Raw genomic sequence first — 26,046 nt, forward strand, 5'->3', positions numbered from 1 at the left:
TATCGCTTTTGCCAATGCAGTGAAAGCATTTCAAACAGACGACATCCTGCACCTTTTTCCGTCCCTCTTCAAGGTTTGGGAACGATCAAAAGGCCGCCGGTGAAGCTTCACATTGACAAGGCCGTCCAACCCATTGCATTGAGACATCGGAGGATTCCATTCCATCTACGGACAGCAGTCGAACAAGAATTGGCTCAACTAGAGAAACAAGGAGTCCTCGAGAAGGGGACTGGCCTGACACCATGGGTATCCTCCATGGTGATAGCAGAGAAACCCCGGCAGCCAGGGAAAATAAGAATCTGTATAGACATGAGGATGCCCACAAACCAATAAAGAGGGAGAGGCACCTCACGCCAACAGTGGACGATATTTTTGCTGATCTCAATGGAGCCCAATGGTTCCCAAACCTAGATCTAAACGCCGGTATCACCAATTGAGACTAGCAAAGGAAAGTTGGTACATTAAAACATTTTCGACACATCTAGACCTCAGAAGATACAAAAGACTAAACTTCGGGATATCCTCTGCTGCCAAAATGTTTCAAAAACACCATTAAAGACATTTTGTCAGAATTACAAGGGGTACTAAACGTCAGCGATGACATACTAATACACGACAAAACAAGTGAAGAGCATCATCGGAGACTGAGGGCCACGCTTCAAAGGTTGACAGAGCATGGAGTGACGCTACACAAAGATAAATGCCAATTCTTCAAGAAGTCCATAGAGTTCTTTGGCTATGTATTTGACTCAGATGGAGTCAAAGTGAACCCCAGAAAATCTCATGCCATCAGGCACGCTCCTGCACTCACGACAGCATCTGAAGTGAGAAGTTTCCTTGGCATGGCCCAGTACTGTGCAAGATTCATTCTAAACTTGGCCACAATTGCTGAGCCACTACGAAACTTAACAAAGAAGGAGAGCCCGTGGAAATGGGCCAGCACAGAGGAACATACATTCATTCAACAAAGTCAAAGCAGCACTCCTGGATGGGACCACCATGGCCTATTTCGACACGTCAAGACACACTGAAATATTAGTAGATGCAAGCCCGGTCGGTCTGTGGGCCCTACTCACACAAGAAACGGAGCCAGGAGTGTGGACTCCATTGGCATTCGCGAGCAAAGCGCTCCCCGCAACTGAAGCGCGATACTCACAGATCGAGAGGGAGGCCCCAGCTGTAAAATGGGCCTGTAACCACTTTCACCTATATATCACTGGACGCCCCTTTCGGATGGTGACTGATCACCAGCCATTAATACCGTTATTCAAAGGCACTGCTCCTCACCCCCCACCCCGGATTGAACGATGGGTTATTCAATTGCAACAGTACCAAATGGACCTTGTGTACAGGCCTGGGTCGAAGAACCCCGCTGACTTTCTATCTCCATACCCATCCACTGAAGAGGCACCCTGGACTGAACAAGAAATACAAACTGAGGGGTTTGTGAATATGGTATCACAGTGGGCCTGCCCCCAAGCACTAGCGGCCGACACGATTGTAGCCCAATATGCCACTGATGTGATTCTCCAAAGAGTCACGGAAGCAATACACACAGGATCATGGGAAGGTTTCCTGCGAAACGTCAATGGCTGGAGTGAGGCGGACCGACTGCGGTTAAACCAGTTCTGGAAAGTCCACATTGAACTTAGCATCGCGGACAATGGGCTCATACTGAGAGGACCTCTAGTGGTCATCCCTCTGGCGCTGCAGGACCAAGCGACAACGCTTGCCCATGAAGGACACCAGGGCACCAGGAGAATGAAAGCCAGAAAGCGTGAAAAGGTTTTGTTCCCCAACCTGGAGGACAGTGTCGACACAGTAGTGCGGAACTGCCGAGCGTGTCTGCTGACCAGCGCACCTGAAGACCCCGCTCCGATCAATACAGAGGATCCTGCTCCATCCCCATGGTCATGGGTCAGTTTGGACTTTGACAGCTTCCCGGATGGAAGGGTTACAGTGGTGTTGATAGATAGCTACACCAAATATCCTATTGTAGACCTTGCCCCATCCACCAGCTTTGCGAGCATACAGCCAATCCTCAGCAAGTCCTTCGCCATTTTCAGCATCCCACATGTCCTCAAAACGGACAACGGACCTCCGTTCCAAGGAAATGACTTCAAAGAGTTTCTGCAGGGTCTAAGAGTAAAACATCATCGGATCACACCACAGTGGCCCCAGGCCAACGGAGAAGGGGAGAGGTTCATGAGAACTATCAACAAAATTCTGCGGATAGCCACGGTGGAAGGAGCAAACCCTGAGGAGACACTACAACATTTCCTCAGAGAGTACAGGAGCACACCTCACAGCACAACTCAATGATCTCCGTGGACCTTGAGGTTGACCGGGCCCAGGCGTGATCTGCTCCCCATGGCGGAGAATTGGGTGCCGGACCCGTACCTACCAGAGATCACACACGAGCGAAGAAAGAAGACTAACGACAAAGCAAGTCGAAGGAGGAAAGCTCGTGAGCGGACATTAGTTCCAGGAGTCGCAGTGCTCATTCGAGCCAGAAGAACAGGAGGAAAGTTCTGCACTGCCTACGAAGCGGAGCCATGGACAATCAAAGCAACAAGCGGCACAGCTGTAACGGCACAGCGAAATGGAGAGGAAGTGACTAGAAACATCTCGTGGTTCAAGTAAATACTATCTGCGCAAAACAACAGGGAGCAAACCAGTGAATCACCAGCCAGAGAGGAAGCGGGGGCCGATCCGAAGAAGTCACCCCTTGTTCGCCCACAGACACCCCTGTGATAACACCACCATCACCACAGAGAGAAGATCCAGAACACACCCCCCTTCGAGAGGAAGACGACAATATAACCTCAGGCCAAATCCAAGGCCTAGTCAGAGACTGGCAGATTTTGCGTGCTAAGTTCTTTTGTGTTTGTTTGTTCAAAAGACCAACTTGGGAAGGAATGTAGCGCTCTAGTGTTCCGAGGGTCTCTGCTGAGCCCCGGAAACACTAGCACACAATGTATCACCTTCCGGCCAGGCGTGGCCAGAAGGCTGCTATAAATAAATGGACTGAGGTCGCTCGGGACTTCCGGTCCAACACAGTGACCCATGTGTGTGGCTGACTCCTTATCATATCCCCCTAGAGTATGTAGTGCCATAATCATTATTAGCATATCTTATCTATGCCCCTATAGCAGCATACAGTCCCACCAGTTTAGGCAGGGCTTTAAGTGGGACGGGTTTCACCGGGTCTGAGCACCTGCAATTTTTCCAAGGGGCCTCGAACGGGTCTCTATCGGGCTCTGTTTTGTGCCCTGGCACAGGTGGTCCCCTTTTTTTTCCGGACTGCTGTGACAGCAGGCACATTGATGTGTGCATGGTGAGCGTTGTAGGTCAAGGGAAATCCTTTAAAGAGAGTCCTTTTCTCTCTGGATTTCCCTTCTCTTTTTGAATCTCAGGAGCAGCAACATTGTCGCAGTGTCACCAACAGGGCTTTAAGTGGAAGTGTTTTCAGTATTATACACAAGCCATAGTTGCTGTTTATTTATCTTATGCAACTAGCAACCATTGACAAAACCAATAGTCCTGACTTATAGGTATGATGTGACTTATATCATATATCTGGACGCAATGACAGGAACTGCAAAATACAAGCCGGCCCGCACACTGTGCTTAACACAGCTTTTTAACGTACGTGTTTTAAGCCATGCCCTTAATTACATTGACCACGCCCCTTTGAGAGACCCCCCCAGTTTTTTCATCCCACTTAAAGCCCTGGGTTTAGGCAAATCGTCCGCCTACCTGTCACAGACTCCTACCATATCTGTCTTGTGGTCAGAATTCAGGGCTTTTTAAATGCAGGATATCAGGCCTTTTGTGAACCCCAGCAGCAGCCACAGCATCTGCTCTGTGCTGGCTCTGCAGAAAAATCTATCCAGACATTGGTGCTGTGCTAGACAACTTGGCGTATTGCAGAAACTGGCCGCAGCTTGGGGAATTCCTGCACTTCTCTGAACATGAGGAAGGTGCCATTTAGGTAGAAATCACCAGCTGTGGTACAGCCCCCGTCATACCACTGTGTCAGATCCATCACGGACTGTATCCGTGGAAAGCATGGCAACCACTTAAAGGACAGGAACCTGGCGTATGGCGCTCTAAGCAGCACGTGTATGACCGTCTGCTCCCAGACGTCCTCTACCAGCCGGAATATAAATGGGCAGCCAGCCAGCACTCTTGCCCTTCGCATAAGGCACCCAGGGAGGGCTGTTCTGGCACCCCACTCTGCCAGCATCGCCTATTACCCATTCTGACCCTTCCCCGCACCACTGTGCCGCTTACTGTAATAAACCGGTAACATAGTACATCAGCAGATGGGCAGACTAAGTCCCCCCAGCTCAATGTTTAACTTCAGCACTTCCAACTTCACCCTACTCCTCTTTTTGGCCTAATCGTGTTGCCAGGGCCCTCTCCAGGACCTTAGTGTCGACTCTCAGCATGGACAGGGGCCAATACAAACTCGATCTGTAGGGTCCTTAACAGATTTTGGGAGCATGACAATCTGTGCCTCCCGCATGGACTGTAGTAGCAAAGCACTGTGTAAGGACTCCTGAAGAGTCTCCAGTAGGTGAGGCACCAACAGCCCAGCAAATGTCTGGTAATACTCTACTGAAAGCCCATCTGGGCCTGGAGCCTTGTATCATGCCATGTCACAGATGCCTCCTGTAGTGCCCCCACCTGGAGCTTCTCCTTCAGACTTGTGCCTCTATAAGATGAGGGAGTTCCAAGTTATCCAGGAATTGTCTGATTTCTACCAGGTGATTATTTGTCCCTGAACTGTAAACAGCTGCAGGTGGACCCTCAAGAGAGAATTGATGCCTGACTGTGTTCCAACCACTTAGCCACCTGGTGCTTCAGTAATAGGACCGGCGGAGCGGACGTTCCCTTTTCAGCAGCCACGTCACCATCCTCCCCGATTTATCCCCCTCTCTATAGAGCCGCTGCCAGTAGTCATGCTGGATTAGACAACCCACCTTATCCCACATTTTCCCAATTTGTTGTTGCATCATCAGTAAAGACTCCTGTTTATTCCCACCCACATGTGCATTCCGTTGAAGGTCCGCCAGAACCCTCTTCTCCTCAGTCGACTCCAGCTCAAGGCGGTGTCACGTACTGCTAATGCCAGACATACATTCTCCACAGGTCACTGACTTGAGGATGTTCCACTCCACCCCTCCCTCGACAACCAGTTAGCGTCGAAGTAGCTGGTTTTCGCCGGCCAGAGTGCCTTGCAAAAAAGCGTGTCTCCCAGCGCCTCCCGGCAGAGTTGCCACAAGAGGACCCTCAGCTTAGTTCCACCCATACCCAGTCCAACAACAGCAGTGCATGGTCCAAAAGGAATCTGCCCAAAATATGAACATTCAGAATGGCAGCCCACAAGTCAACAGACGCCAGAAATCTGTAGAGACAACAATACATTTAATGCGCAGCATGTGTATTCCCGCTGCCCCAGGTCGGTCAGTCACCGTATATATGCACACAGTAGGTGTTCATCACAACATATTCGGTTTTGTGCAAGGCCACTGTGGATGTCAATCTAACTGCCCATCTAACATGCAATTGAAGTCCCCAGACCACAGCAGACGTATTCCTTCATAAGAAATGAGTTCCCTTTCTTACTCTAGGTAGAATCCTCCGTCGTCGACATTGGGTGCACACACATTTATGAGGCATACTTCCATGCATTCCAGCAGACCATCTAATAAGAGGTACCTCCTCTTGAAGTCTACCTTAAAGTCACAAACCTGAAAAGTAACCTGCGGGGTCACCCAGGTCATACAGCCACAGGCATAGTTGGAAATCGTGGCAGAGTTCAGCAGCCCCCTTCATTTTCTATGTACCTTGCATACTTCACTCTTCATCAAATGTGTGTGTCCGAATTTGACCCTGTCCTGGCACCTCCTGCCAGTCCCACACTGCCTCTGGAGTGTTGAAGAAATGTGTATGGTCGGCATGGAGCAGCTTAATCTTTGCCAGGTAGAGGAGCATGTAGCGCAGGCCCATTGCCTTCAGCTTGTGTTTCACCCGCGCTGAGGACAACCGCATCTGCTGCACCTGCCTCTTATAGTCGGGGAAAATGCGGATCACATGGTTCTTGAAGGTGGGATATCCAGCCAGTTGGGCAACTTGCAGAACGGCATCCCTGTCCCTAAAGTTGAGTATTTTTGCAATAATCGTGCACAGGGCACCTCCACCGATGGTCTTGCCGCCATGGCACGGTGAACTCATTTGATCACAAACAAGGAGGACAATTTGGCTGATGGAATGGTCTCTGTAATCCAGCAATCAACAAAGAGTTCTGGGATCTACCCCCCTACTCCCTCAAAAAAGCCAACAAACTAGAGATTACAACATCTGGAGCAACCCTCTGGGTCCTGGGCTCTGTCTTGGCTGAAATATCACTCAGCGCAGTCGTCAAGGTGGTGACCTCCTCCTGAAGTTTGGTATATTCTGTGCTATGGCCGGTGACCTTTTTGCACTTTACACAGGTCTTCTTGCAGCAGGTCAACATCCTTAGAGACAGCATCTGTCTTGGGTTGCACCGCTGTGCTGGATGCCTCAATTGCAACCATGATTTGAGCACTGGTGGGACCCTGCAGCCCTCCTCCGAACGATCCTCCCAGAGAGGATCTCCCCTAGTACTCATTTTAGGGGCCGTGAACTGGTCCATCTTGGTCTGCTGCACCCCTGGCTGCAGCCTGTACTACCCCATAGCACTGTAGTTCCCTAAGGGGAGAGTGGGTGAGTCATACTGTGACACCCTGCAAGTCCTGCTGCTCAACTACGATCACTCCTTGCTGTCCACTAGCAAGTGTCTCTTCAGGCACTGCTGCACTCACAGGTCACACACAAAGTGGTGGAGGTTGAGAAGCAGCCCCCACACCAGTCCTCCATCCCCACGACGAGGGGTCTGTGTCAACCCCTAGGCCACTACAACAGGCAAAGAACCCCCGGAGGATCTGTTAGCAGTCTCCCTGCAGTCACAGGGCATCCATCTAGCCTTCAACACCGAGCGAGGGGTAGAAGTGCGCACAATCCTCTACTAACCTTGGCCTCACCAGCCATGGTCTGTGTCAGCAATAATGTGGAAAGATGGGGGAGAGATAGTCCTCCACAACCTTGTTACCACCACTTTTCTCAGAGGAGGTTGGGATTGAGACACAGCCCACGGCCCAGTTGTAGCCCACAGTCTGCCGGGCTGCCTTCTGGGTAAACACTGCAGTGGCAGGCCCCCCAACCCACAATATATGGCCCTGGCGGAGAGCTTTCATTCCACCAAATGCTCACCTGCAGACCACCAGTTGTATTGGGGAGGACATATGGGGCGTCCCCCAACCTGCAGCGCTCAGGAAGCTGGGACAATCTCTGAATAGCATTGCAATTCCTAGCAGGCAGCATTAACCCGGAGAGCCAATTGCTTCCTGCAGTGGGCAAACCTCTAGGCTCTGCAGAGTGGGAGGGGACGCACGACACTGGGCTAATGATGCAAGTGCATCCATCTCTAACCATTAGCTGCCACCTTCCATGTTGTGATCACCGGATCTCTTTTCCCCCTCGAGAGCGGAGTACTCAACCGCCAACCCGTCGACCAAAGGAGCAACGGTAAAATAATCCCCAGCAGGCAGTATTCAGAGGCCTCCATACCAAAGAGCAAGGAGAAGGTGCTGCCAGTTTCCTTAAGGTCCTGCGCCTGGGGAGGGGGTGGGGGTGCGCCCTCCTCCAGAAATTTCAACTTGGGCCTTGCAGAGGGAGGGGGAGACACTCCAGATCCCCACCTGTGAATATCAGTGGTCCCGGCTCCTCCCACTTTCCTCGCAGGGTTGGCGAGCTGCCTCTTGCTGTTCGGGGGCAGCTCCTCAGCCCCCGCTCATGATGACTTTCGCTGGCTCCAGCACGGTGCCAGCTAAGGATGGGCGATAAATTCCATTCCGCTCACGGAATTTGCAAAATTTTCGCGAAATTGCTGACATTTCCGCGATCCGCGGAAGAACGGAATTCCTGGGCTGTGAGTAGAGGTATCGCACAAAACGGTGGCATCTCCTTGGATAAATACTGGGCAGGATTCATTCTGGCATGATGCTCCTGTCACAAAAATTTAAACTCAACAGGAAGCACTTACAGATATAAAGCAGGTGCCCAAGTTAAAGCTCAAATTCGGTAACCCATTAATCAGCTCAAAAATATTGTGCGCTCGGTTGCGGCTGGGCAGGTGTGCTTTCTCCCCATATCTACTGTCAAAAATTAGCTGTGATTCTTGATGAAGGTCTTTGCATTCATAACTTTCTCAAGCACAATCCCGTGTAGTTTCTGTGACAAGGAGGTTTTCTCTCCTCATCTGCTGCTCTGATCGGTCTCTGACCTTTAATAAACAAGAAGCATGTGAACTTGCATTGAAGTCCCGCCCCACACACACTAGCGATATGCAACGTCTTTCCGCCCTTTACCCACTATGATACCAGCTCATTCAAGGGACCCCTGCGCATTTCGTTGCGGTGGCAAAGTTACAGACACACATGGTCACTGGACACAACTCTTCTGGCCCTTAACCCAGGTGTAGTGTTGGAAAAGCACCATACATTTACCCAACGAGGTAGCACTCACTGATTAGCCTGTAGAAAGTACTGGAGTCCAGTGGAGTAGTGGTATTACACAAAACGGTGGCATGTTCTTGGATAATTATGAAGGGCAGGATTCATTCTGGCAAGATGCTCCTGGCCCGAGTTGAAGCTCAAATTCCTAACGCATTAATCAGCCCAAAAAATGTGTGAGCTCGGTCGAGGATGGGCAGTTGTGCTTTCTCCCCATATCTACCATCAAAAATTAGCTGTGATGCTTGATGGAGGTCTTTGGATCCATGACTTTCTTGAGTGCAATATCAGTGTAGTTCCTGTGACCAGGAGGTTCTCTCTCCTCATCTGCTGCTCTGATCGGTCTCTGATCTTTTATAAACAAGAGGCATGTGAACTCGCATGAAAGCCCCGCCCCACACACACTAGCGGTATGCAGCATCTTCCTGCCCTTTACCCACTATAATGGATAGCTCACTCAAGGGACCCCAGCACCTTTCAGCATGGTGGCAACCTTACAGACACGCATGGTCACTGGAGACAAATCTTCTGGCCCCTTACGTAGCTGTAGTGTAGGAAAAGCACTATACATTTACCCAACAAGGAAGCACGTATTGATTAGCCAGTAGAATGTACACCAGTCCAGTTGAGTAGAGGTATTGCATAAAACGGTGGCATCTTCTTGGATAAATATTAAGGGCAGAATTTATTCTGGCACGATGCTCCTGATCCGAGTTGAAGCTCAAATTCGGTAACGCATTAATCAGTTTAATCAATTTGTGAGCTCGTCGAGGCTGGGCAGGTGTGCTTTCTCCCAATATCTACCTTCAAAAATTAACTGTGATGCTTGAAGGAGGTATTTCCATCCATGAATTTCTTGAGCGCAATCCCTGTGTAGTTTCTGTGACCAGGAGGTTCTCTCTCCTCATCTGCTGCTCGGATCGGTCTCTGACCTTTTATAAACAAGAGGCATGTGAACTCGCATAGAAACCCTGCCCCACACACACAAGAAGTAAAGTTACAGCCGTAGTGTAAGGGGCAGAACAAGCAATTCTGCGGACTCACGGAATTCCGCGTGCTCACAGAGATTTTTTGCAGTTTCGTGGAACTTTGCGTAGCGCGACTACACAAATTCAGCCCACTCCTAGCGCCAGCATGGTTGCCGGGTGGCCACCTCCCACTATAGTAAGGCACTCAGCATCCATGATGCACCAGCTGTCAGCCCTCACGCTCCAGCCACAACCCATCATTCTGGTGCCTGTCTTTGTGGCATTGCCACAGGCCACGGCATCCAAGGACCTGCAGATGCCCCACAAGGCAGATAACTCCCTCATGTGGCACTGGATCCGTCACTGAACCACCTCCCACAAATGCATCTGCTGGTGCCCCGAAAGCATCAGCAAGCCGCACAGCAAACGTCCAAGCGGCAATGAGCCAGAATTAGGGAGGACTTTCACGGGACAGGATGGGAGCTGCAAAAACTATATCCTGGCAGCCATCTTGCCTAGCATCGCCCCCTCAACCATATGCATTGGTTTTGTGATTGGAAGTACTAGCAGATTGTCTGTAACCAATGATATGGACAACATTTCACTTTTTTAGGAGGGCTACACATGGGTCTCAGCCTCTGCCAACAGTGTGCTTTAAAAGAGTTATATAATTTCATATAATTTATTTTTGGCTGCCATTCCTCATTTTTATGCATGTCAGCAGCAAGCATGAACCCCACCCTGCTTGAACGACATGGGTGACCCATTCCTACCTTGGAAGGAGTGGGTGAAATTATTCAAAACCTACTTGATAGCAAACATGGGTTGAATGTTACCAGCTAAGGAAACACCATGCCATTTAGCACAACCTAGGAATTTTTGGGATGAAGATGTATGAGAGCTTGATGGTTTCTGAACTAAACAAAGAAGAATATGAGGAAGCTCAAATAAATGTGTTTCAAATACTTACTGCAAATTGGAAGAACATTTTGGTCACAAAATAATCTAAGTTGTGGAAAGACACACATTCGTTTCTAGGGTACAAGGGAAGAATGAAAAAATGACAAGCTGTGCTGCATGTTTAAGGGGCATGTTCAACACTTGCGAACAGCCCAGGTTTTCCTGCACGCACAGGTGAGTGTAGAAAGTGTAACAGAAGGGAACACTATGCTAGAGTCTGCGGAAATGCTACAATTGAGCAAAAGCAAGTACATGTGGTGGAAAGTGTGAATGACAGTGTGAATACATTTGTATTTCAAGTAAAGATGTAGGAAGAGGAAAGTGAGAGTAATTAACCCACTTGGGATATACATCTAGATCAGGGGTCTTCGAACTGGGGGGGGCCTCCTAGAAGGGTCTTAACTGATCCCAGGCTGAGCACCAGGCTCTGGTCAAAACACGCTTCATGCTGATAGCAGTGCTCCAGATCCACACCAACCCCAAGACCACACTCAGAGGAACCCTCATCTACAGACCCCTGGGCCCGGGGACACAGTTCAGCGAAACCTTCGCCGACTTCATCAGCCCACACGCCCTAGCATCACCTGAATACATCCTCCTAGGGGACATGAACTTCCACCTGGAGAACAACAATGACAGCAACACCACCACCCTGTTCGACAACCTCGCCAACCTCGGACTCAAGCAACTGGTGAACACCCCTTACCCACTATGCCGGCCACACGCTCAACCCCACCTGCTCTGCAAGCAACCACATCTCCTTCAGCCACACCACCGGACTACACTGGACAGACCACAGCTGCATCCACTTCACTTTCAAGAAGGCTACATCCAACCACCACACGCAAGAGATCCCCCGCAGATGCTGAAGCAAAGTCTCCACAGACCAGCTAACCACATCGCTGAGCCAGAACTCACCAGTCGACACCCCTGACACCAATAACGCAGCCCAGAACCCCGCAAAATGGATCACCAACTGCGTCGCCGACCTCGCTCCTCTCAAGAACCCCCCAGGCAAGACCAGCAACAGGAAAACCACTTGATTCACCGATTCCCTCAAAGCCTCAAAGAAATCCTGCCAAACCCTGGAAAAACCTGGCGCCACGAACGGACAACGGAAAACATGACAGCCCTCAAGAACGCCACTCGCGAACACCACCAGCTGATCCGTACGACCAAAAGGACATCATTCAAAGACCGGCTGGACAACAACAACCACAACAACAAGGAACTCTTCAACATCGTAAAAGAACTCTCCAACCCCAGGGCCAGCAACAACGACATTGCACCGTCGAAAGACCTCTGCAACTCCCTCGCCACGTTCTTTTACCGCAAGGTCGCAGACATACACGACAGCTTCAGCACCAAAACCCCGAGCCCAGCCACCAAACCAACAATCACACCCACCACCCACAGCACCTGGACCCCCGTCAGCACTGAAGACACCACCCACATCATGAACACCATCCACTCCGGCTCTCCCTCTGACCCATGCCCTCACCACATCTTCAACAAAGCCGATGCCATCATCGCACCCCACCTCCAGAACATCATAAACAACTCCTTCGCGTCAGCCACCTTCCCAGAAAGCTAGAAGCATGCAGAGATCAACCCCCTACTGAAGAAACCCACAGCGACCCTAAAGACCTCAAGAACTTTGGCCCCATCTCTCTCCTTCCCTTCCCGGCTAAAGTCATCGAGAAAACTGTCAACAAACAACTGACTGCATTCCTCGAAGCAAACAACTCGCTCGACCCATCCCAGTCTGGATTCCGAGCCAACCATAGCACCGAGACCGCCCTCATCGCAGCCACCGACGACATCAGGACCCTGATGGACAACGAGGATTCAACCGCTCTCATCCGCCTAGACCTCTCGGCCGCCTTCGATACCGTCTACCACTGCACCCTAATAACCCGCCTCCACAACACTGGGATCCAAGGAAAAGCCCTGGACTGGATCACCTCGTTCCTCTCCGACAGAACCCAGAAAGTCTGCAACCCTCCCTTCCGCTCCACGACCACCAAGATCATCTGCGGCATACCCCAAGGCTCCTCTCTCAGCCCAACCCTCTTCAATATCTACATGAGCCCCCTCGCCACCATCTCTCGCAATCACAACCTCAACATCATCTCCTACGCCGACGACACCCAGCTGATATTCTCCCTCACCAAAGACCAGCCACCGCCAAAACCAACCTCCAGGAAGGAATAAAAGATGTTGCGGAATGGATGATGCTCAGCCGTCTGAAACTCAACTCAGACAAGACGGAGGTCCTCATCCTCGGACAATCCTCATCCGCCTGGGACGACTCCTGGTGGCCCATGGCGCTGGGCACCGCACCGACACCCACCGACCACGCTCGCAACCTGGGATTCATCCTGGACTCCTCCCTCATGATGACCAAACAAGTCAACTCCATCTCATCGTCATGCTTCAACACCCAGCGCATGCTCCGAAAGATTTTCTGGTGGATCCCCACTGAAACCAGAAAGACAGTCACCCAGGCCCTCGTCACCAGCCGACTGGACTAAGGAAACGCCCTGTACGCAGGAACCACAGCCAAACTTCAGAAACAACTTCTGCGCATACAGAATGCCTCCTCACGACTCATCCTCGACATCCCTCGCCGCAGCCTCATAACACCCAACCTGAGAAACCTGCACTGGCTCCCCGTCAGCAAGAGGATCACGTTCAGGCACCTCACCCACGCACAAAAAGCGCTCCACGACATGGGCCCCGAATACCTCAACAACCACCTCTGGTTCTACACTCCCACCCGCCAGCCCCGCTCTGCCAGCCTCGTCCTCGCCATCGTCCCACGGCGGATCCGCAGAACCACAACCAGAGGAAGATCGTTCTCCTACCTGGCCACCAAGACATGGAACTCCCTCCCCGCAAACCTACGACAGACCCAGGACCATCTCACCTTCAGGAAGCACCTCAAAACCTGGCTATTCGAGCAGTAACAGCAACTCCGTCCCTTCAGTGCCTTGAGACCCTCACTGGTGAGTAGCGCGCTCTATAAAGGTATTGATTGATTGATTGATTGAGTGCATTGTTGTAAGCTGAAAACAAATGATCAGCAGTCAGCACTCTGTAATGGGACATTTTTAAAAGGTTAAAAATAACTCTAATGTTTAACTAAGTCTAGACATACTTAAACATTGCAAATTGAATAGAATAATTGTGAATAACTGAGGGGTGCTCAATGTTTTTTTTTTTAATACAGGGGGTGGCATTAAAAAGTTTGAAGACCACTGCTCTAGATGGAGACAAAGTAACAGCGTTTAATGACTCTTGCTCACTGTTTACTTTCATGGACCATAAAATATTCCAGGAAAGATTCAAGTATAAAGTCTACATTCACCAGCACTAAGAAGGAGTGGGAAGCTTGTAATAAGGTGGACTCTCAGCCTCCTAGACTATAATGCTAAAACTACACAGTGGAGGGTAGACCATCTCTCTTAACTCACGTCTCTTCACAAGGATGCTTGAGGCAATTTTTACCCACTCGCAATCCCTCAATTTGCACCTTTAAGGGCTCAGTTTACAAACACTTAGAGCCCACCCACTCACACGAGGGTGATATCGCCATGTTCTAAATGCATCTCTCTAAGCTAAACTGCATTCTAGACTTGTCAGCTGGTGTCTGGTCAGCTGGTTAGGTGTACGCTTTGTCTATGCTCTACCATTAAACCTTCCATTTACCTTGAAGAGACTCCAGCGTTGTTACTGCAGATACTTACTTTAGTGAGCCTATAGTAAAAACTATATGCAGAGGCAAATTCCTGATAGTCAAATCATTGGTATAAATAATATATGACAAGCAATTGTTTATAAATATAGTACAACTAGCAGCAATTAAGAAGGAATCTTTTTTCAGATATGGCATGGATGCATAGTGGAGGTTTATCTTTGCGAGTCCATTTTCTTAAGAGAGAATGATCTTCACATATCATTGAACAGGCGAAGATGGGCAATAGTGTAAAGTACGTCCTCTTTCATATTGTTACAACATACCAGGGGCCGATTCTGATCCTGGAAAAGCGCTCCGAATAGCCGTACGGAGCGTTTTTCCCGTACGAATCGTACCCTGCACTGTCCCCCGTACGTACGATGAATTACGATTCGTAACAAGAGCAGGACTCCGTACGAATCGTGCAACTACCGTACGACTCGATTCTCCGCATGATTCTCCCTCGGAACCCACTGTACGTGACATCTGTATGGATCGCGGCTGCTTTTTCCGACCCGGCAAGTACGATTTGTGTCGGGTACGCACTGTACGACCCTTTTCCTACGAGAGCTGAAAACAGCCGTAAAAGCAGAGTTTGCCCCGAAACAGGTTTGAAACGGCCCCCCGGGTATCGCGCATACCCCCCCTGATCACAGGGGTATGGCGCGTAACCCTGCGATCATGGGGGGTATCCCGCGATCTCTGGGTGTACCCACCATACCCCATGTTCGCTCGGTGTACGGTGCGTACACCCTGCGATCGTGGGGTATGTCGCGTATCCCCCATGATAGCAGGGGTACCCGCAGTACCCCTGCGATCATGGGGGGTACGCGCCGTACGGTGTGTATGTGAATGTGCCCTTTTCCGTACGAATCGCCCTTACCTGACCGTACGAATCGCGTCGTGATTCCCCGGTCCGGATCGTACTCGTCGGGTCGAACGGTGTGTGTACGAGTCGTACGGTTCATGGTTTCAGCCTTGCAATACGTACGGATTGCGACGATTCAGACGGATTCACGGAATGCGGATCGTACTACGTGACTGGGGTGGCCGGGTACGATTCGTACGGGAAGGGCTCCGGATACGAATCGTACGGACAGTTTTTTACCAGGATCGGAATCGGCCCCCATGTCTATAAGCCATTGAAGGACTGTTGGACCCCACCAAGACTTAGTCACTCTCCTTTTGTACAGAAACAGAGAGAAAAAGCTCTGTGAACTTACTAAGTTTATTCTGTGCCTAGACATATCCAAGCAATTCTAGACTGAGGTCTGTCATGTCTGTAATCATGTTGACGATCTTTACTCAAAGGTTCCTGCACTCTTGGCAACATCAGACCAGGTGACTAAAATCCACCTCTATGAGATAAAGCTGCTGGAATGCACTCAATAAACTAACTCATCATTTTCTAGACAATTAATTGGTAAAGGTAATCACAATCATCAACATGCGTGCACCAGGTAAAAGGCCCTGCTAAGCCTATAGTGTAACAGTAAGAAGATCTCCAGATGTTGGTCTGGAAAACCAAGTGCACTGCTCAAATCACTCTAAAGGTGTGTCAACAATTTTACACAATATACATGTTATGTACAAAAACAATTACATTTATCAAGCGAAAAAATGTGCTCAACACTTTTGTATTAAGTAACAAAGTAACATCAGTCTTGAAGTTATCCAACATAGTTCAGATGCTTATTTATTATTTTTTCATAGGAATTGTTGTCAATCACAAGATCCATGAAAATGGCATCATCAATTAAACTTAAAAAATGCCAATGCATTTTGGGCAACACATCTCGCCCTTCATCAGGGTTATCTGTGAAATCTTATGTACAAATAAATACTTCAAACATTTTACTGAGGAGTGAAATTACATAAGCTCAAATTTGGGGTTAGGAAAACTATACTGAGATACAGCCTTTACAATCACCATCTGAGTTGCAGTATTAATCACGTGATGTGTGGAAACTAAACCACCAAGGTTCAAGACAAGGGAGAAAGGAAGAAGTGGGAGAAGACAAAAAAAGGAGGAGAAAGCGCTAGTGGGAAAGTCTAAACACGCTATGTGAGGCCGAATGTGAAAAGGTGTAGGGCGTGGGGGGACTGTATCGAGTGTGGACACGTGTTAAGTAAGAATTAAATAAAAAGTAAAAACGAGCAGTCCTTACCCAATCTGGGTAACGTAACTCTGCTCTACACTGAAGGTGCACCTGGACTGAAAGCAGCGTAAGGTTGCAACCGGGACCGCGCAGCAGACGCGGCTGCACTAAAAGAAGTACAAGCTGTAAAAACCATTAAAAAAAAAGTGACATGTAAATGAAGTGGCCATGTGACAAAACAAAGGAGTACAAGAAAGTTGCATCACGGCGGGACTTACCCGTCGAAGCTTAGAGGAAACTGTAGCAATAGTACGAACAATTTTCCGAGAAGGGAGTGTCCTGTGAAAGTGAAGCCCAATAATGAGCCTTCTTATTTCAAAAAGTAACATAGCAAGAGACAAATTAGTTGTAAACTACATTGGTGACTCACCAAAAATCAATGTCGCTGACAACAAGAGTAGAGCGACGAGAGGAGAAAACGGGCTTCACAATGAAAACACGTTGAGATCCCGGGACTAGGAAACAGCGTTAAAAAACATGCGGATAGAGGAAATCGAGGGCAGACTGAGTAGAGTGAAAGATGTCGGCCGTCTTGGACTGGAGAAGAAGAACAAAACAAGAGTGAAATGCCTGATAAGTGAGGAAACACACAAGACCAATCCAGCAGGGTGAGACATGATACTCAATAAACATTATTAAGAAAAATATGTGGGAAATCCATGCTACGTGTGTTCACACTCAAAATCATGGATATAAATTAGAAAGAGAAAGGAAACCATCTCACTAATACAATCATTATAGTAATACAGACAAATGCGATGGTAGGCGTTAAAGGAAACAGGCTAGTTCGAATTTATCATTAAGCCCTGTGGGAGTGAGAGATTGCATAAACAGAATCCAATGTGCTTCATGCTGCGATAAAAACTTTGACAAGTCACGATCAGGGCGATGTTCAGGGTTTGTTCTGGCGCCGTTTGGCGTAAATGTCTGCCCACGTATAAACCTCGATTACAAGATGGGAGAAGAGGACGGTTTCCACCTCGGAAACAAACCACTAGCATTCAAAGTAGTCCAAAGTTTTTTTTGGTTCCCAAAATTCACAAAAATCTTCGCACACCCCCGTGCAGGCCCATAGATTCCACGTGCGGCAGCATCCACGATCCTGTGGGCAAATTTTTGGACAAGTACTTCCAACCAATTGTTATCTCCACACCCACCTTCATAAGAGATACTACTGATTTTCTTAACAAACTTAATTGTGGAGAACTAGAGGACCGCAGCAATCTTCTACTGTGCACAGTAGACGTCACATCTTTATACACGTCCATCTCCCATTCCATGGGAATTGAAGCAATAGAATACTGCTTACTAAGGACCGAATTGAACAACGACCATAAACTTTTTCTAATGGAGCTACTAGAATTCACCCTATTCCACAGTTATTTTGTGTGGAAAGAAGAATGGTACCAACAGATGACCTGAACATCAATGGGCAATTCGGCAGCACGCGAACATTTTCATGCACAGATTCGAGGAGGATCCCATCCTCTGCAAGACCACATGGATTGACCACCTCAAAATGTTTGTGAGGTTTATTGATGACATTTTTCTAATATGGCAAGGACCTGAAAACATTTTTCAAACAGAACTCTCTCAACTCAATTCCATTGACTAACGAATACAATTCACCTACGAAATACATACAGAATCCATAACCTTTCTTGACGTTAGGATCACCAATACCACCACTGGATTTGAATTAAGTTTATTCAGGAAAAAAACAGACAGGAACAATACTTTACACTACTCGAGTTTCCACCCACAACCCCTCAAAAATCATCTGCCATACAGCCAACTCATCAGAGCCAAAAGGATAACATCTGATACCAACCAGTTTAGTGAAGAGGTTCAAATCATGACATCACGATTTAAATCCCGAGGGTACCCATACCAGATCCTCGTGCAGGCCAAACAGCGTTGCGCAATCAAATCCAGAAGTGAACTACTGTCTAACACAGTACCAAAGAAAAAAGATTCCATTACTATTGTTTCAAAATACTCAACAATTAGTAAAAAGTTCAAACAGATCATTAAAAGACACTGGGACATTCTCAGGGTTGAACCAGATTTCAACAATATCTTCGACACTGAACCCATCTTTGACTATACACGAGCCAAAAACTTGGGTGAACTCATAAAACACTCCAATCGCACCACCATTGAATTCAAAGGAGGAGTTCCATGCTGGAATTGCAACCATTGCAACAGCGTTAATAAAGGAACAACTATCAATCATCCTATCAGAGCTACGGCGACTTGTGGTACATCTAACGCAGTTTACATGCTGAAGTGTCCATGCGGCAAAATTTATGTTGGACAGACGGAGAGAAAACTTAAAATACGATTAAATGACATAAATCCAACATAAGAACCAAGCAAGCCAAATTAGCAGTCGCCCAACATTTCTTAGAAGCAGGTCATGGCATCAGCCAAATGCGCTATTGCGCTTTGGAAACAATCACTATGGAAGAAAGCAAGGACAATCATAATGAACTGTTAAGGAGAGAGAACTATTGGATTTTTGCATTGTCTAGTATGAAGCCACATGGTCTCAATGAGCGTGTGGAATATTCATGCTACTTATGAAACGTTCTAACCATGTAGATAGTTTCCAGTGTGTGAGCAGTGGTTAGCCCTGTCATTATATTTTTTTAAATGCAAGTAATGTTGATTAAGAGATGTATCTTAATTTAAAGTGTTTTCGTTTCTATTTTGCAATAATGTTTCGTTGTTTGACCCACTTTAAGCCATATGATTGTAGCTGATTAGCAGTAGTTGAGTCTATTCTTAATAACTGACATTATCGTTTTTATCTTGCAAGTCCCCTTTAACTTGCTGACTTGCTAGTTCAACCTTTACGAACTTTATTGATTTGTTGCTTTGCACACTCACATTCAGCCTCGCGGATAAAATCACCACCAGAACGGTTTAATTTATACTTATGGGATTGAAATATTACCGTATGAAATGTAGCCGGTTTTCCGTGCTTTTTCATCTACACGTTTAACACAAAGCAGTATGTTGCTTAGCAACATCCTGGGATTTAATCACATCCGGGGTTCAGCCACGCCCAGACCCGGTACGAGAACAGCTGTATCTTCGTTTAACACTTTGTCCGTGCACGCCACGGTAAGCTTCATTTACAATTGCGCACTTTATGGTTTGCTTTGAGATAGGTTGGCATGATCACTTTTTTAACCATTGAGCACAGCCACGGCATTCTTGCCCACTTCAGTGTATTTCTGAACACAGAGTATTTTCTTCGTTTTTTAGCCACCATAATTCCACCGCCCCCAACACGCCGCCTTTTTAATACAATCACGGGCTTGAGCACCGACCAGAGGTACACCTTTTAATTTTCACGCTGCACTGTTTTTTTACAGTCCTTGACCATAGTTTGTTAACGAGCACTTTTTGCCCCATAGAGGTCCTTATGAACTCTCCACCTTTGTTGTGATTTGTTAGCTAAAACTCTCTTGCACATTACTCTGAGTACATATATTGTTTTCTTTGGTGACAGAATATATATCCCCAGAAGAAGGCATTTGTGATATGCCGAAATGCATTGGGATTGTTTGAGTGCACAATTTGAATTTGGAGGACTATGTTAAAGCTGAATATATCCTTGTGAATACAACAAGATGGACTAAATATAAGCATATTTCAAAAACAAACATTCTCATTTACTTTTTTACATTTATTGGTGAAACCTTTATATAAGGACAATTCAGGAGCCCGGGGGACACTTCTCACTCTTGGGGAGTGCTACCTCTGTTCGCATTTATCACGCTCTCAGTCGGAGGGCGGTACCCCGGAGCACCATACAGACTTTTGAACTTATTCTTAAAAATCGCAGTGCGTCCAGTAATACCCAATGAACTAATTATTTGTACATAACATTTCACAGAATCCGCTGATGAATGGCTTGATGTGTTTTGCCCGAAATGGATTGGGATTTTTTAAGTTGAAGTGATGATGCCATTTTCACGGATCTTGTGATTGACAACAATTCCCATGAACAAATAATAAATAAGCACCTGAACTACGTTGGATAACTGCAAGACTGATGTTACTTTGTTACTTAATGCAAAAGTGTTGAGCACATTTTTTCGCTTGATAATTGTAATTGTTTTTGTACATAAGATGTATATTGTGTAAAATTGTTGACACTCCTTTGGAGTGATTTGAGCAGTGCACTAGGTTTTCCAGACCAACATCTGGAGATCTTCTTACTAAAATCCACCTCCGGCAGCAATATCCTTGACATTTCTTCTTTGCTTCACATCCATGTCTATGAAACCCCATGGGAATCTAAGATATCCGTTGTATAAATGTATAGTGTAGTAATTAATGGCTGATAGTCATGGAGATCTCCCTGGTTTGATCACATATATATATATACACTGGTCACCAATGAGAGAACTCCCAAATTTCTCAGGTCAGAATCCATGGGGTGAAGCCCCACACTATGTTTAGCGTGAAAGGGGCATGCAGTGGGTGTTGTGGTGGACGTTCCACCGCAATAGCATGCTTTCTGGAATCCAGTACTTCTGCATATATTCCTGAGACCATTCAGATCTGGTTTGGTCCTTACGGTATCAGTCAAAATTTCATTCGTTTGTGCTATTCAGGAAATGAAGTCTACCGAGCAGATAATGAGCTGCACAGGAAGCCTGCAGTAGAGAAATACATCAAGCGCTTACATTTTCTGCCCCCCCTCAAATCCAGCCAGTACAGTGAAGTGACTATATAGAGATAGATCTCTCAGCTGTCTGTTAAATGCAGCAGAAGGATTGTCCAGCTGTGGAATGTCAGCGGCATACAAAGAGGCATTTTGCAGCCCCAGTGTGTGCACAAAAACATGTGTAGCTGGCCGAGTAGTATGCAGAGGTGACATATATGATGACAGGACAGTGTCTCTGCTCCAGTCTGCAACACATCTGTGGGGCTACCTCCCTATCAACAAGTGACATGTTGGACAGAGGATTAAAGCAGTAGACCGTAAAGTGGATATGTGCAATATATATTACAACTCCACATCTGGAACACCCTTCCCTCCTTCATTGTATGGGAGAGTAAGCATTTCCCAGCTGATTGTGAGCCGATGTTCAGCCCAGATCAGCCATGTCAACTGGATTTTTATACACACAAATATTGTCATCAGTAAAAGTATTTATACATGTAAAAATATACATAAAAGTTGAGGACGCAAAGCCATCTTGATTAAGACTATTCGGCTAGCCATAGACTTCTATGATCCACTGCAACATCCAGCACATGGCCAGGGTTATCCCTGATAATCACATTAGTCTCCTATGGATTACAGAAGTTCAAATTTACTTGTATTTGCTCAGCTAAAAAAATACATTACAAAATTGCTTAAACATTTTAAAAGAGATTAGATTTAATTGTAAAAATACAGAACATATCTCAAAAAATGAGTCAGAAAGTAATTTTAAAAAACTGCTATTATAGATTCGATGCCCATTTTAAAACGTGTTTACATATAGAAAACTAGAACTAAGGAGCATTATAAAATCCACAGAAAAAGACTCATTAACGTTTAAATGAATAAATAATGATACATAATTGATAAAGAAGATTCTATATCATAAGTAAACTTATTTGATTGTCCGTGAATCCACAATTCATTTGTATAAATAGTAATTATTAAAATGGATACTGTCAAACTGCAGCTGCAAGCGATTAGAAAATACACATTGTCACATTTCACAAGTTTCTGGCAGACTAACAGCTCTTTGTTGCTTTCCTGTATTTTGTAAGAATTCAATAAAATTACAAATGGACTTTGGGTGATTGGGTTATTGAGCAGGAAATCTAGTACCTCTTGAATTGTGCCGGAACCTTAGCTGGTGAAATAATGTCCTGCAGTCATTGATTAAAGCCGGACAAATGCAGTGTAGATGAGATTGGTTCTCTTGAGCACAAAGCCGCCACACAGTTGATATTGGACCTGTCGACCATGGGGGTAAAAGGTCGAGTGATGTAAAATTTCCCATCCTGATGAGACAGTACTTAATTTTATACTGCACAGCAAAAGTATCTATTAGGTGTTTTTAAATCCCTCTTTTATTGTAGCTTCTTCATATCAAATGCGCGTGTTTCCTATGCATAAGGATCCGACGATCCTGTACAAATGATGCCTTTTGTGTTAATCGGTTTAAGGTCTTTTTTTAAATTCTGATGTGGAAGGTTCAAATTCATATTCCAGATGATCATTGCATCAAATGAATACTGCTGATGTCTTCCATTTGATAAATAAAACCAGATATCCTCCAAAATTGATGATCATAAATTATTATGGGGGCTAAATTGAGAAGCTGGTTGTGTATGCCAGTAGGATGTTATCAGCCTTTAGAGACAGGAAGGCCTATGCTCTTGGAAGGCAATATCTCTGAGGGAGAGATGTTCCAGCAGGATGCAAGCCAGTTGCTCAAATGACACTGTAAAATGTAGTGGCGAGAGCAGACAGCCTTGGCATGCTCCCTTGGATCCAGCCTTCGGGTCAGAGAATGAACCACTCATTTGCCAAGAAAACAGCCCTTGCAGAGAGCAACGGTTCAAGCAGATGTATCCTAGAAATAATTGTGTGCAGATTATTCTGGATTAACATAATCAGGATAAAACCAGCTGTGTCCATAAGGATTGTGAGCAGGCTGTGCGGAGCATTTTTGTTCCTATCCTCCTGCCTTATGGAGCGAAGAGGTAAAGCACACTGGGGCATATTCATAAGCCCCTATCGCCACCACAACAACACTTTCAGTGATGTTGTGGTGGCGATAGGGGCTTTGCCTTATTCACATGGCAGCATTAAGCCACTTAACGTAGCTCAACGCTGCCTTGTGAATAGGCCACCTTTCACGCTGTGTTTAGCGTGAAAGGGGCATGCAGTGGGTGTTGTTGTGGGCGTTCCACCGCAACACCATTGATATTTACGCTGTCACCTATTCACAAGGGCAGAGTAAATAGGAGCTAACGCCAAACTTAAGGCCAGGAAAACCATGGTCTTAAGTAGGCGATACGAGGAGAAATGCGTTATTTCTCCTCGATTTTGCATTTCCATGTGTGCTGCCTTGTGCAGCACACATAGAAAATGCAAAATGCCAAGGTTGGTTTATGTACAGGAAGGTGTCCCTTCCGGTACATAAAAAAACCTTTTTTTTAAATGCGGTTTGTAACTTACATGTGTGCTGCATGAAGCAGCACATATGTAAGTTACAAACTGACATTTTAGGTTTGTTTATGTACAGGAAGGTTTCCCTTCCTGTACATAAACAAACCTCCCTGCTTGCAGACACGCTTGCACTCTGGTTCAAGGGTGCCTGCATTGGCGCTAAGTTGTGAAACTTGCCGCTATGGCAGGGGGAAAAGCAAGGCTGCACCATGTCCTTGTGAATATGGTCCATCCTTGCTTTTCCGAAGTGGCGGAGAGAGGCGTTAAACCAAGAAGGCTTACACCTCTCTCCTCCACTTCCATGTGAATATCCCCCACAGTCTGTTATGTCTTCGTTAAAGCAATTGGTTGTTTGGCCAACAAGTTTGCTTAATCCTTAAAAAAGCCTGCTGTCAGCTTGTCTGTCCTAGAGGCACTCCATTCACGGTCTTTCCCTCTTGTCAGTCCTTTAGTTGCATTTTTAACCTTGGCAACTGTGAACAGACAAACAATGAGCTCCCTGGTGTGACGGGCTGGGTGCTGAGAAGTTTTGTTGAGCCCAGACGTATAATTAAGTAGAAATTCCAACTGCTAGATGCTCACATCAGGCACCAAAAACGTAGCAAGGGAACAGCGAAGTACAACACATAGCGGAATAAACAGATTGCAAAAAGTCCATCACTTGGAAATGCCTACGATTCTATTTCTTATGATTCAAACAAGAACTGACATCACAGGAAAAGGCTGCACTCCACCTTGGGAACCCTGTGTAACATCCTATGAAAAGACCACCATCTTGAAAAGATAGTTTATAAGGTTTGTCCACGCCCCTTCCCTGGAATTCATGATTTTGATTTAAGGAAAAAACCCATGTTTGAAATCTTATGCCCAATGCTGAATTCTGCACTCTCACTGCCACTGTTTATGACCTGTTCTCTAGGCAACCCACTAGGTGACCGCGAGCTGGGACGCACCACAGTAAGCAGAATAGCACTCGTTACAACGCGTACCAATACAACGTGTACCATTACAATGCGTGTATTAGTACGCGTTGTCAATTACAAGATACCATTACAACGCAAACTTTTACAACGACTCTGCCTTTACCACGCATGCCATTACAATGCAAAAACATGCGTGGTAAAGGTATAGTTGTGGTAAAAGTTTCTAAGGTAAGTGACAGTCTTCTCATTACATTTACACTTCCCAGCATGACCCCCTACACTAGACATAGACCACTACACTATCCTAAACCCTTAAACACTACCCCCAGCATGACCCCCTACAGTGCACCATTACACTACCCTAAATCCTAAAACTCTAGCCCCAGCACAACCCCCTACACTACACAAACCCATAGACCCCTCTAAACCCTTAAAAAGTAACCCCCACTCCATGCCCAAACCCCCTTACCTCTCTCTCCTCGTGGTTCCTCTCTCCTCATTGTTCCTGCTTCACGTCGTCTCTGAGGGGCGGTGCACGTCGTTCTCAGGAAACGGAACAGCCTCTGTTTCCTTACAACAACGTGGATGGTCTAAATTTTTTTAGAATGCATGGTCATGCGAGGTAAATGACCATGCGTTCTAAAAAATGCGTAGTAATTTTCTTCGCTATGTACAAAACATGCGTGTTAATGCATGCGTTGTAATGGTATCGCAAAGTAAAAAACTCGCAAAAATGGCTGTTTACCCAGTAAGCAAGGCCTGAGGAAGCCCCACTATTCACTGAGCAGCGCATCCAACAAAGTGTTGCTCTACAGTGTATGGAGCAATCCTTTCTCTTCTGAATGTTTAGTTTCTAGTAAGCTCTTGTCACTGCTTTTGGGATAGATACAGTAACACCTGCCACAGTAATCAACCCAAGCAATGTTTGACTCCTTAAGATAAAGTGAGATATCAAACCTAGATGACTTGGCTGTGCAGAATTCCAAGTAATATTAAGACATATGCAGGAGTAATTACAGTATCAGATGATCATGTAGGATCCATTGCCCTGTCAGGAACTTGAGGGAAGGGGTTGTGAGAGTACAGGGAGTAAAGCAAGTGGATGTATACCTGCTTAGTCAGCAGAGAGTAAAGGGAGAAAATAGACGAGCCTTGATAGATTGGAGATTGTGGCGGCTGGCCCTATAAGGGTAGGTATAGTAAATTACTTCTCTACTGTTCTCCACTGAATAGAATGTCCATGAAATTACATGACATCATAGAATGCTTGGGTGACTCTCTGGCTCACAGTGTCAGTTAGTCAACTCAGGCTGAGCTGCTTGGAGCTTGCTCCTGTTGGGTTTTACCTATACTTCCTATCTTCTCCTACTCATCTTTTCTAGACGGAATCTACAATAAAGGATTATCTAACTATACAGATGGACTGTGTATCTTCCTTTACTGCAACTTGGTGACGATTGTCAACAGGATGAACCTACGCGTGAACTAAGGAGAAAGGC

This window comes from Lissotriton vulgaris, chromosome 1_2, assembly GCF_964263255.1.
Source record: "Lissotriton vulgaris chromosome 1_2, aLisVul1.2, whole genome shotgun sequence".
Lineage (NCBI taxonomy): Eukaryota > Metazoa > Chordata > Amphibia > Caudata > Salamandridae > Lissotriton > Lissotriton vulgaris.